The sequence below is a fragment of the Rhinopithecus bieti genome, unplaced genomic scaffold, assembly GCF_001698545.2.
Source record: "Rhinopithecus bieti isolate Rb0 unplaced genomic scaffold, ASM169854v2 scaffold_33199, whole genome shotgun sequence".
Taxonomy (NCBI): Eukaryota; Metazoa; Chordata; class Mammalia; order Primates; family Cercopithecidae; genus Rhinopithecus; species Rhinopithecus bieti.
This window is the reverse complement of record NW_016814005.1, coordinates 1,067-12,472: the sequence shown is the minus strand read 5'-3', so window position 1 is coordinate 12,472 and position 11,406 is coordinate 1,067. Positions and strand designations below refer to the sequence as shown.

Below are 11,406 nucleotides of genomic sequence, written 5' to 3'. Positions count from 1 at the left end.
CTCAGATGCTTGAAACTAGCCTAGGCAACATAGTGAGACCTCATTTCTACAGCAAATCAGAAAAATTATCCGGGTGTGGTGGTGTGAGCCTGTAGTCCCAGGTACTCAGTGGATGAGGCCCTAGGATGTCACAGGCCTGAGAATTCCATGCTGCAGTGAGCTGTGATCTTGCCACCGTACTCCAGCCTGGGTGAAAGAGTGAGATCCTGTCTAGAAACACAAGAAAAAAAAAATGTGAAAGCCTGTATATTGAAGACTACTAAGTATTGCTGAGAGCAGTTAAAGACCTTTGGAATAGAGAATGTTCCTCCTTGCATTTCAAGATTGCTTTTGTTTTGGGGGGACACTTGCTATTTTGTAGGAATATGAAGTTCTTCTTAGCCATTCCTGTAAAAAAGGCCACTTTTTGATAGGATTGTATGGAATCTGCGGATTGCTTTGAGTTGTAGTTTTATCTTCACCATGTTACAACTTCCAACCCGTGGACAAAATATGTTTTCCATTTATTTAGGTCTTCCTTAGTCTCCTCAAGCAACGTTCTGTAGTGGTCTGTGTACAAGTACTGCACCTTCTTGAGCAAATTTATTCCCAGGCATATTCTTCTTCCAGGTGCTATTATAAATGAAATCATTGTGTCAANACTTGCTATTTTGTAGGAATATGAAGTTCTTTTTAGCCATTCCTGTAAAAAAGGCCACTTTTTGATAGGATTGTATTGAATCTGCGGATTGCTTTGAGTTGTAGTTTTATCTTCACCATGTTACAACTTCCAACCCGTGGACAAAATATGTTTTTCCATTTATTTAGGTCTTCCTTAGTCTCCTCAAGCAACGTTCTGTAGTGGTCTGTGTACAAGTACTGCACCTTCTTGAGCAAATTTATTCCCAGGCATATTCTTCTTCCAGGTGCTATTATAAATGAAATCATTGTGTCAATTTTTTTCTCAGATTGTTCATTGCTAACACAACTGATTGTTTGCTGAAAATTTGCTGAATTAGCTTACTAACTCGTGTGTGTGTGTGTGTGTGTGTGTGTGTGTGTGTCTCATGTCTATGTGCATGTATGTGTGTTTGCATTTGTATTATTTGCAATTTTCTGTATATAGGATCACGTCATCTGCAAATTGAGATAATTTTGTTTTCTTTTAAAAAATATTTTTTCTCATGTTTATTTTTGAAAGATTATTTGGCCAGGTATAGAATTGTAGGCAACAGTTTAAAACTATTGCACACTTCTTGTTTGTAAAGTTTCCTACGAGAAATCTTATGCCATCCTTATATTTAGTGCTCTGTATGTAACATGTTCTTTCCCCTTTTATTCCTTTTAGGATTTCCTCCTTATCACTGGTTTTGATGGATTTGGTTAAGATGTTCCTTGGTGAAGTTTTCTTCACGTTTCTTCTTCTTAGGATAATCACAGTTCTGTAATATTTGAAGTTTATGGTTTCCGCAAAGCTCCTTAATCTTTCATCCAGTATGTTTTAAGTATCTTTGTCTCTCTTCTCCACTACACGCCCTTCAGGGATTCCATTTAGCCCTATACTAGGGTGTTTAAAGTTTTTATGCTGATCGTCCTTTTAGTTTCCAAGTCATTTGTTACTGTGTGTTTCATTTATGTGAGTTTCAACTTCTGTTCCCTCTAGGTCAATAATCTTCTCTTCTGCAATGTTTAATCCAGTGCCTTCTTCCATTTCAGACTGTAAATCATAGTTTTTATCTACAGAATTTGATATTTAAAAAATCTTCAACCTCTCCGTTTAATCAAAAAACAATTATAACTGCTCTAATGTCCTTTTCTGCTATTTCCAACATGTGTGTCAATTTTATCTAGATGATTAGATTTTTCTTTATGTGTCATGTTTTCCTGCTTCTTTGGCTGCTTGATATTCTTTTTATTTTATTTTATTTTTTGGGACGGAGTTTCACTCTCGTTGCCCAGGCTGGAGTGCAATGGTGTGATCTCAGCTCACTGCGACCTCTGCCACCCAGGTACAAGCGATTCTCCAGGTACAAGCGGTTCTGTGCCTGGGCAAGTCATTGACTTTCACTGGGATTTTTTTTCCCGTATCTAGAAACTTAAGTTGACAATTAACTTTCTCAAAGAAGTTATGTGAGAATGAATGAGACCTAAACACTACCTCTTCTGTCTGGCAGCTATTAACCTTTATTAGTTACGGTGTTCATGCTGGGGCAGGTGCTGTTTTCAGATCTCAATGGATATTCACTCATTGAATCCTCACAAGGCCATGAGGCACATTCTATTACCCCTGTTTTGTAGAGGAGGAAACAGACTTCTGAAGCTAAGTAACTTGTCCAAGCTAACATAGCTAATAAGTAGCAGATCCAGTATCAACCTAGGCAGTATGGCTCCTCCGTTTCCTCCACCATGTGCCGGCGGTTAGTGCAGAAATAGAAACCATCACTATGATAGGAAATACAGTGTTTAGTATTCCTTTCAGCTTATCATTTATACTTCCTCCTATAAAGTTACACCGGGGAGAAAACAAATAAATGAACTGAGTGTCCATTTATCTTCATCTAACATTAATTGTTACATGCCCTGAACAAATAGGAAAAAGACTTATTTCAGAAAACAATATGTATGTAAGTGGCCACTAGAGATAGTTTTCTGTATTGTTTGTATTCATTCCTGGGACATGTATTTAGAGACTTCTGTGTTGCAGGCCTGTACTAGATCTGGTAAAACAAAAATGAGTAAAACATGATACTTACTCTCAAGAATCTCACACCTCCTTCTTCTATGATAGATTCTTATAAGCCCTTTGATATTTAGTAGAGGCAGTTCTTTCCTCCAGAAACTTACAGTGTCCTTTCTGCATTAGGATCTTAGTGCAACATTGCTGTGCAAACTTGGACCAGGGCAGAGTGAGATAGCAGAGGAGCTGTGCCAGTGTCTACAGCGAAAGGAAAGGATGCTGCAGGACCTTCTAAGTGATCGAAACAAACTAGTGGTGGAACATGAAATGGAGATTCAAGGCCTGCTTCAGTCTATGCGCACCAGGGAGCAGGAAAGCCAAGTAAGGATTAATACACAGATCAGAAAAGTATCATGTAGTGCATTTATAGTCTGCAAATAGGAGGCATTTGCAGACTGTAGATGTGTGTATATTTATATATTTTACAGTCAACTCCGTTAGTTTCTTTCCTTCTATTTATTACCTAGACCACAGTTTTATTTATTTACTTATTTAGAGGTGGGAGTCTCGCTGTGTTGTGCAGGCTGGTCTCGAACTCCTGGGCTCAAGCAATCATCCTGCCTTGGCTTCCCAAAGTGCTGAGATTGTAGATGTGAGCTGCTGTACCTGGCCTGAGACCACAGTTTTACATTAATCATCAAAGTATGAAACATTTATTGAAAACCTTGCATTGGGAAAGGTGCCTAAACAATACATGTATCCATTAACTTCATTACATACATTTTCTCTTCCTTAATAATCTGATCATTTTGAGAGAAAGGAGTAGGGGTTGTGAGTGTTTTGATTTTGATTCTAAATTGTTAAGACTTGAGTGATATTTTGCATTTCCAGTCAAGGTATGGGAAAACTTACACTCAACATGTTTACTCTTGGTTTTGTAAAATCTGAGTTATCTTAAGAGGGAAAAAAGATTGCGTTTTTCAGAGGTTATGGTGAGAATAAACAATCTCATAATAGTATGGGGTATATTAATTTCACAATATTTAAGAAGTAAATTCTCTTTTTTTTTTTCTTTTGAGATGGCATCTCCCTCTGTCACCCAGCTGGAGTGCAGTGGCACGATCTCAGCTCACTGCAACCTCTGCCTCCTGGGTTCAAGCAATTCTCCTGCCTCAGCCTCCCGAGTAGCTGGGATTACAGGCATGCACCACCATGCCTGCTAAGTTTTGTATTTTTAGTAGAGATGGGGTTTCACCATGTTGGCCAGGCTGAAATGTTGGATCATTCCTGGCCTCAAGTGATCCACCCATCTCGGCCTCTCAAAGTGCTGGGATTACAGGCGTGAGCCACCGTGCCCTGCCCGTAAGTAAATTCTTAATTTTTCCTCATTTCTATGTGTTTTAAGGCTAAAGACTCTTAGTTGACTTGTGCTGCATTTCAGATACCAGTAGCTCAGAATCCCCCCAGTCAGTTTTTAGAGGAAGATAGACTCTTTTTGGCCTGTTATTTGACCCCATAATATTTTCTTATGTTTCCTTACATTGTGAAAGGATTATACAGCACTGTTCTAATTGCTAGGCCCACTGAAGTAAATATACATCTTACTAGAAAGGTCCTGCTGTGTGCTTCAGAAATTGTTTCTAAAGTAGACCTAACAACATTATTCTAAATTATTTAAGTCTTTGGCAAGAGGCTAGGATCTTTGTGTTTTCTTTTTAACCTCTTTGTGATTTGGGAGAATTTGTCTTTATTATACCTCAAAAAAAATTATGCACTGCTGGTAATAGAATAATGGAGATGATGGAAATTACAGAAGATTTTTCAACTCAAGAAGATTAATGGTTGTATTCTTCTACATCTGCTTCTCTAAATTTACGTGCAAAAGAAATCACCTGAAGAGCTTTTTAAAGATTGCGGAGCTCAACGCCAGAGAAAGTAATTAGGAGGTACAGTTGGGGCTTCGGAATTTGCATATCTAACAAGTTTCCAGGTGATAGTGATGCTGCAGGTTCATGGACTGCACTGGAGGAGCACTGCTAAAAACTCTTAAATTCTACCAGAAAAGAGCGCCAAGGCAGATAGAGCACAGTATATGTTTTGTATGTTATTTATTACGTTTTCCCACAATTTTCACAGATATTTTATTAAATGATAATACCTCTAAAATGGTTATATTCAAATCTCCAAAGAGCCCACATTTTACTTACTGAAAAAATGGAAGTTTTTTTCATATTTCCCTTAGAAATTGTGACAAGAGCTCAGCTTCTCCCTTAAAACAGTAGTACTTTTCCTCAGAGACAGTTGGTGTTACGATTCATCATCTTATACCCTCAGTAATTTTAATATCAACTTATTATTTCCAGATTTTCTGCTTAAATGCAGATTTTCTGTGCATTAATAGTTAAAAATGTTCTAGATCTTTCCCTTATTGTGTCATCATCTGTCTTAGAAAACTGGGGTTTGAAATGAAACAAGCTGAGTTTGGTGATTTTGAGGTTGAGATTCTCCTAACCATGTGGTCTGATAAAAATGTTTATGTGTGTAATTGATTCATTCAGTAAATATATAGTGAGTGTCTATTATGTGCCAGACACTGTACTGGGTGCTTGAGATTCAGCACCAAGTTGTCTTTAGGAAACTTACATTCCATGTAGGGGAAGCAGAGAGAGAGAGAGAGAGATTAGATAATGGTAAATGCATTGAAAAAAATTAAGCACAGTAAGGGGTGTTGGAGATAAAGAGATTGCTGGGTTTAAAAAAAAAAAATTTCCCGGCTTTATTGAGGTATAATTGACAACTATTGTATATATTCAAGGTGTACAACATGATGTGTTGATATACGTATACATTGTGAAATGATTGCCACAATCAAATTAACACATCCGTCACTACATGTTTTATGTATGGTGAAGACACTTAAGATCTACTCTCTTAGCAAATTTCAAGCAAATAATACAGTATTATTAACTAAAGTCACCATGCTATACATTGGATCCTCAAAACATATTCATCTTATACCTGAAAACTTGTACCCTTTGGCCAGCAAGATTGCTGTTTTGGATGGGATATGCAGGGAAGACCAACCTGATAAGGTAATACTTGGCCAAGACCTGAAGGGAGCAAACCACACAAATGTTTGAGTGAAGAGCAATCTTCTCCTAAGAAGCAGCTGATCCAAGAATAAAGACATTTGTTGTACTAATTCAAACCAGAATCTTAACACCTTAGCCTGACAGTTCTAGCAGAACCTATTTCAGATTCTCTTACCTGTTACAGATGTGTTAAATTCAGTTTTTTTCCCCATATTCTGCCTATGAGACTTTATTTCCATTCACTTAACTATGTTTTTCCCTGTAAACTGAAAGCAAGGGAACTATTTCCTAAGGACCCACTGTTTTCTGTTGTTGTTTGTTTGTTTTTCACAAATGGTTGACTTTGAAGAAATAATATCAGAACAAAAATTTTGTTTTACTAGAATATCTTTCTAATGTTATTTGTGATTTCCTTTTACTAGGCTGCTGCAGAGAAGATGGTGCAAACCTTAATGGAAAGAAATTCATAATTACAGGCCCTGTGCCAATACTTAGGAGAGAGAGACTCCCTGACATCCCAAGCACCCATCTCTAACCAACAAGCTGGAGTTACCTCCATTGGCCCCCCTCTCTTGGAGAACAGACCCCTGATCAAGTAAGAACTATAGACTATAATAATTCATGTTGATCCATTTCCTTTTTACATTTGAGGTACAAGTTTGATAATTTTAATACCAATTCTAGAATATTCTCAGTAAACATGTCTTGTGATCAGCGGTTCCTGCATCCTCCTAAGCCCCCAGCTTTTCAAATTTTTTAGGGTTCCATGCAGATACCTTCCAGAGATGATATCTGCTTCATTGGGCTGCCAAAGAGGATGCCGCATTACCAGAATCCACATTAGGTGATATCAAATTTCATTTCATTAAGGACTTTGTTTTTCTCTTGTTTTTTCCATCCTAGTATAGGTTGACCAAGACTCTTTTCTCTTCTATCTTAATGGAACCAAATAAGTGGAATTCCTCTGAAAGGCTGAAGAACTGTCCTTACCTATGTTGAGTCGAGGTTTATTGCTCTGGGTTCACAATTTGGCCCAGAGAAACTCTATCCTTATTCTCCCTTTCAATAGCTTTGCAGGGGATCAAGATGCAGGAGGTAGTGGTTCCATTCCTGCCCAGCAGGGCCTGAGCGACACCTTCCTGGTATCTTTCAGTCTGGGGCCACTCAGTGTAAGTTGACATCACCTACATTAAACTGTTAGGAAGGGTAGGCAGTGTATATTTGAGTTATTTAAGCAAGCCTAGTCCCATTCAGGGAGTTTAGAAAAGTCTTACAAGTTGTCATTCCTAGTAGGAAACGCCTTTACACTAATCAAAGAGTAAAAAATGGTGGATTTGGTTTTATTTTATTCTTTATTTGCCTTTCCTTAAAAACTATCCTTTTTCCCTAAAGTTTTTTTATTTTGGAAATTTCAAATACAGAAAAATGGCAAAATAGTACAGTGAATACTCAGACATTTTTGTTCAGACTTACCAGCTATTAACATTCTGCCCATTGACTTTTTTTTGTTTTTTATTACACCACATACAAAAAAAAAAAAAAAAAAAAAAAAAAAAAAAAAAAAAAATAAAAAAAAAAAAAAAGGTTGTAATATATCTTGCTGAACCACTGGAGAATTTCCTACAGAAATCATGACACTTTATTCCTGAATACTCCAGTAGTATGCCTAAACAAGGGCATTCTTCCTACATACTACAATATAATTATCAACACTCAGGAAATTTAATTGGTATAGCTTAGTATCTAATATAAAAGTCCACATTCAGAATCCTGATGTCCATTAATGTTCTGTATGGCTACTTTGGTTTCACCCAACCCAGGGTTATGCATTGTGCTTAGTTGTCCATGTCTCTTAGTCTCTTGATCTAGAACAATTGTCTAGCTTTTTTTTTTTTATTTAAATGAGATTGGCTTTTTTTTTTCTTGTACTGGATGTATTTCTTCTTTTTTTGGTCCCACAGAATACTGTTGCAGTAGAGAAACTGGCATTGCAGTGTGTAGGTATAATGCTTATTCACAGAAACCAGTACATGTTCATCTTCAGCACAAAAAGCTCCTAATGGCGCGTACCTATTAAAATTCAGGAATCCAATATTATCTCTGTTTTCTTTGTCATCTTTTTTTTTTTAATAAACATTTTCAAAGGTTTGTTCAAAAGAAGGCCATATAGGTTCTTGGCTAGCGGAAGACAATTCAGAACAGCTGTTGCATACTTGGACTCTCACCTTCTCCAGGCTGGCAGTTGATATCTTATTTCTTTTCCAACTCATTTTATTAAAAAAATTTTAAAATGCTCCGACTATCAGTTTTAGAAAATCTCTAAGGGAAACACAACAGCAAGGTGCTGAAGTAAAAATCACCTGAGGTAGCTTTTCTGTGTGTTTTCTCATTTAAAAAATCTGTAAATTTAACGCCCTGGGCCAACAACCTTCGTAAATTTCAACTTTCCTCCACTTTTTTTTTTTTTAAAGAAAGAAATCATTTGCTGAATATTGATGGTTTATACACCAAAATGCAAAAAGACAAAATACATTCTCTCACTGTGGAATTTTTTCTTTGTTTGGTGGATCCGTTGGTTTGATGGGTTCCTGTTTTCCTCTTCCAAAAGTCTAGAACAAGTACCATTGACTCTTGTTCTTTTGAGTAACCAAGTGTAAGTTGAGGCTGGTTTGTGTGTTTCACTCTTGTTCCTTTTGTGTGATGTGATACTCGGAGCACTGCTTTGCCTGGGGGTGGGGTGGGGAGGTGGGGGAGTGCATTGAGTCCATTGAGATGGAGGGATGAGGGAATTCAAAAGAATGGAGATGAAGAAGGGCAGGGGAGGGAAGGGAGAGATAGGGAGAGATAGAGAGAGACTGAGAATTATATAGCAGTATGCAAACATCCAGTTTAAAACCTGTGAAGCAAAGATAAATGCGTGTATGAGCTAGACAGGCATGAGAAGCGACAGTTTTCTCTTCAAAGAGACGGTATCCCTTCTGTTGACATACACAGGTGAACCAGAACTGCTGTGAGTGTCCTTCCGACAAGATTTCCCTCTGGGTGAATTTTGTGTGGGTGGCCTCAAAGCTCCTCTCTACAACATGAGACCTCCCAAAGAAAGACCTTATTCTGTAAAGTCTAGAAAAGCCTGTTTTCTCTTTAAAAGAAAAAATAATAATAATTGATTAAAATTGGAGTTAGTTATTTGATATATTATTTCTAAAATATATTACCATTGCAGGCACCCTGTGTAACCCACAGGCCACATATCTTAACATCTTCCCCTTCTAATATGTACACACATGTACAGAAACGATTTGCCACCAAAAAAGGGTGTGCATTTTGCTTGGCTTTGAACACGTTCACCTATGTTAGTTCAACTAAAAGGGATAGCGTCCTAGGAGTTAAGAAGAGATCCGAGGGGATGGTGAAGTGAATGGCTGAAGCCTGCAGAAGCCCTGCGGGGCGGGAGGCGGGCCCGGTGGTTCTGGCAAACCTGGCTGACTTTCCCCACCCCTCCTCGGCCCCTGGGATTCTCAGGGCCTCTGCAGAGTCCCTGGCCGCCTCCACAGACTTCTCATTCCTCAAATGGTCTTTGGTTTGCTCCCGATCTGGCTGGCTGTGTTTGGTCTCATTCTGTCAGGTGTTGGAAGGGCTCGGTTCATCTGTTGTTTTGCTGGTGCCTGTGGGAGTCTCACTTGCTGCGCTGTGAGGCGACTCCCTGAGGGTATTTCTGCTCCTGCTGCTTCACCTGTTATACAGTTTCTCTGATCTTGCGCTGTGCAGTCTGGCTATCAAAGAAGTATCCGATAATTCCGGCGATCACTTCCGCGTTTTCATCTGTCGTGTGGTCACGAGGTACGATGACTTCTGCACTGGTTAAGTTCTGCAGTTCATCCACGGTCTTGCCACCTTTGCCAATCACCCGGCCAGCTATGGAAGAGGGCACTCTGACATGGGCTTCCAGCTTCACTTCTTCTTTGGGGTTAAAGTAGTTTTCCTTTTTCAGTTTCCCAAAGATCCGTCCCTGGACCTAGAGCTGGGCTTCCGGTGGCCGGGTGATGATGACCATCCTTTCGCTGACGTCTGGGCCTTCTGCAGGGGCGATCCTGATGGAGGCTCCGGCAAATCTCCAGGTGTTTGATGTGTGCCCCCTTCTTCCCGATGATGGCGCCCACAGCCTGGGTTGGGATGAAGAGATTCACAATCTCCTGCTCTGGATAAGAGTGATGATGGGAGAACGGGCCAAACTGGTGATGGGGGTACAGGCTGGAGAAGTATCCGGAGTGGGTATTAGCAGCCAATATATCATTTTCAAAGGCCTCACGCAGCTTCTTCATAATCTCTATCTCAGCACTGGCACAGGCCTCAATTGTGCCCTTCACAGTGGTGGTTCTTTCCGGGTTGTATATGCTCAAATCCTACAAAGATGAGATTGCTATCTTGGTCCCTGTTTCATGTTCAATTTTCTTCAAATTCCTGCCTTCTTTTCCAGTCAGTCTTCCAACCAAGCTATTGGGGGCCAAGATTTTCAGAGGAATCTCTACAGCTAGTTTGGTCTCATCTGCCTCTTTCTGCATGATTTCAGGAATCATGTGACATGCTTCAGAAGTCCCCCCAGGATGGCATGGATGGTGACAGGCTTCTCTGCAGCTCCAGAGTTCTCTTTTCTATGGATGTCTACCTGGGACTGGGTCTGCTTGACCATGAAGGTCAAGCCCTCCTTTCCGATGATGGCACCAACAAACTGGGTGGGGACCAGGATCCGCAGTGGGAAATCAATCTGTCTGGCCTGAGAATCGTCCTCAGGGCTGGCCTTGCTCCCCGGGAAAAGTGGTCCCACACTGGGCTCGCTGAGGGGGCGACGGGAAGCTCACCTCTTCATCTGGGATGTGGGAAATCTTGAAGAAGTAGTTCTCACACTGATGCCCGCTTAGCTTCTCCATCACTATTTTTGCTGCTTCTCTTGTTGCATATGTGACGTTGACCATGGCGGTTTCTATGTCTGTGTTGACTTGTTCCACATTCTCCACTGTTCTGTACTGAGCCAAAAGTCCATCGAACACCTCCCACTGCAGGCGAGGAGGGATGTTTCGAATCTGACTTTTCCTGCTCCTTAGCTTTTTAGAGACTGAGTAATCAACTTCCATGATTTTCCCATGCAATTTCACTTTACCCGAGAGGGTCTCGATGGCGCGGATGGCCCAGTTCTGGTCGGGGTAGTCCACACAGGCGTAGCCGGACTTGAGCAGGACCTGTCCCGCCAGGGGCAGCATCCTGTCCCCAAAGAGCTGCCGGAGGTCGTCGGCGGTGACGGCTGGGCTCAGGTTCCCGATGTAAAGCTTGTTCATCATCCGTCTCGACCCCGTCGCCTCCTCGGCTGCCCTCGTCTCTCCTCCTCCTCCGTGCCCCTTCCCCGCCCTCCGCCCCGCCAGCTACCCACCCCCACCCTCAGCCTGGCTCCCTCCACCACTGCAGGCCCGGCCTGCCCGGGGGCAGAGGTCAAGATTGGCATTTTTGAAGAATCCAGGCCAGCTAATATTCCTCAATTTAGCTGTGATTGTTTCCTCATGGTTAGATTAGAGTTAAACATTTTTGGCAGGAATACCATGTGGATGACATCTTCCCCTCCCTCCCTCCTTCCTTCCTTCCTTCCTTCCTTCCTTCCTTCCTTCC

General features: G+C 40.7%; 1 pseudogene; it reads right to left on the bottom strand.

Annotated features, from left to right (window-relative positions):
* Nucleotides 1-9,424: 9,424 nt before the first annotated feature.
* On the bottom strand, nt 9,425-11,092 carry LOC108513549 (insulin-like growth factor 2 mRNA-binding protein 2 pseudogene; annotated as a pseudogene).
* Nucleotides 11,093-11,406: the final 314 nt, after the last annotated feature.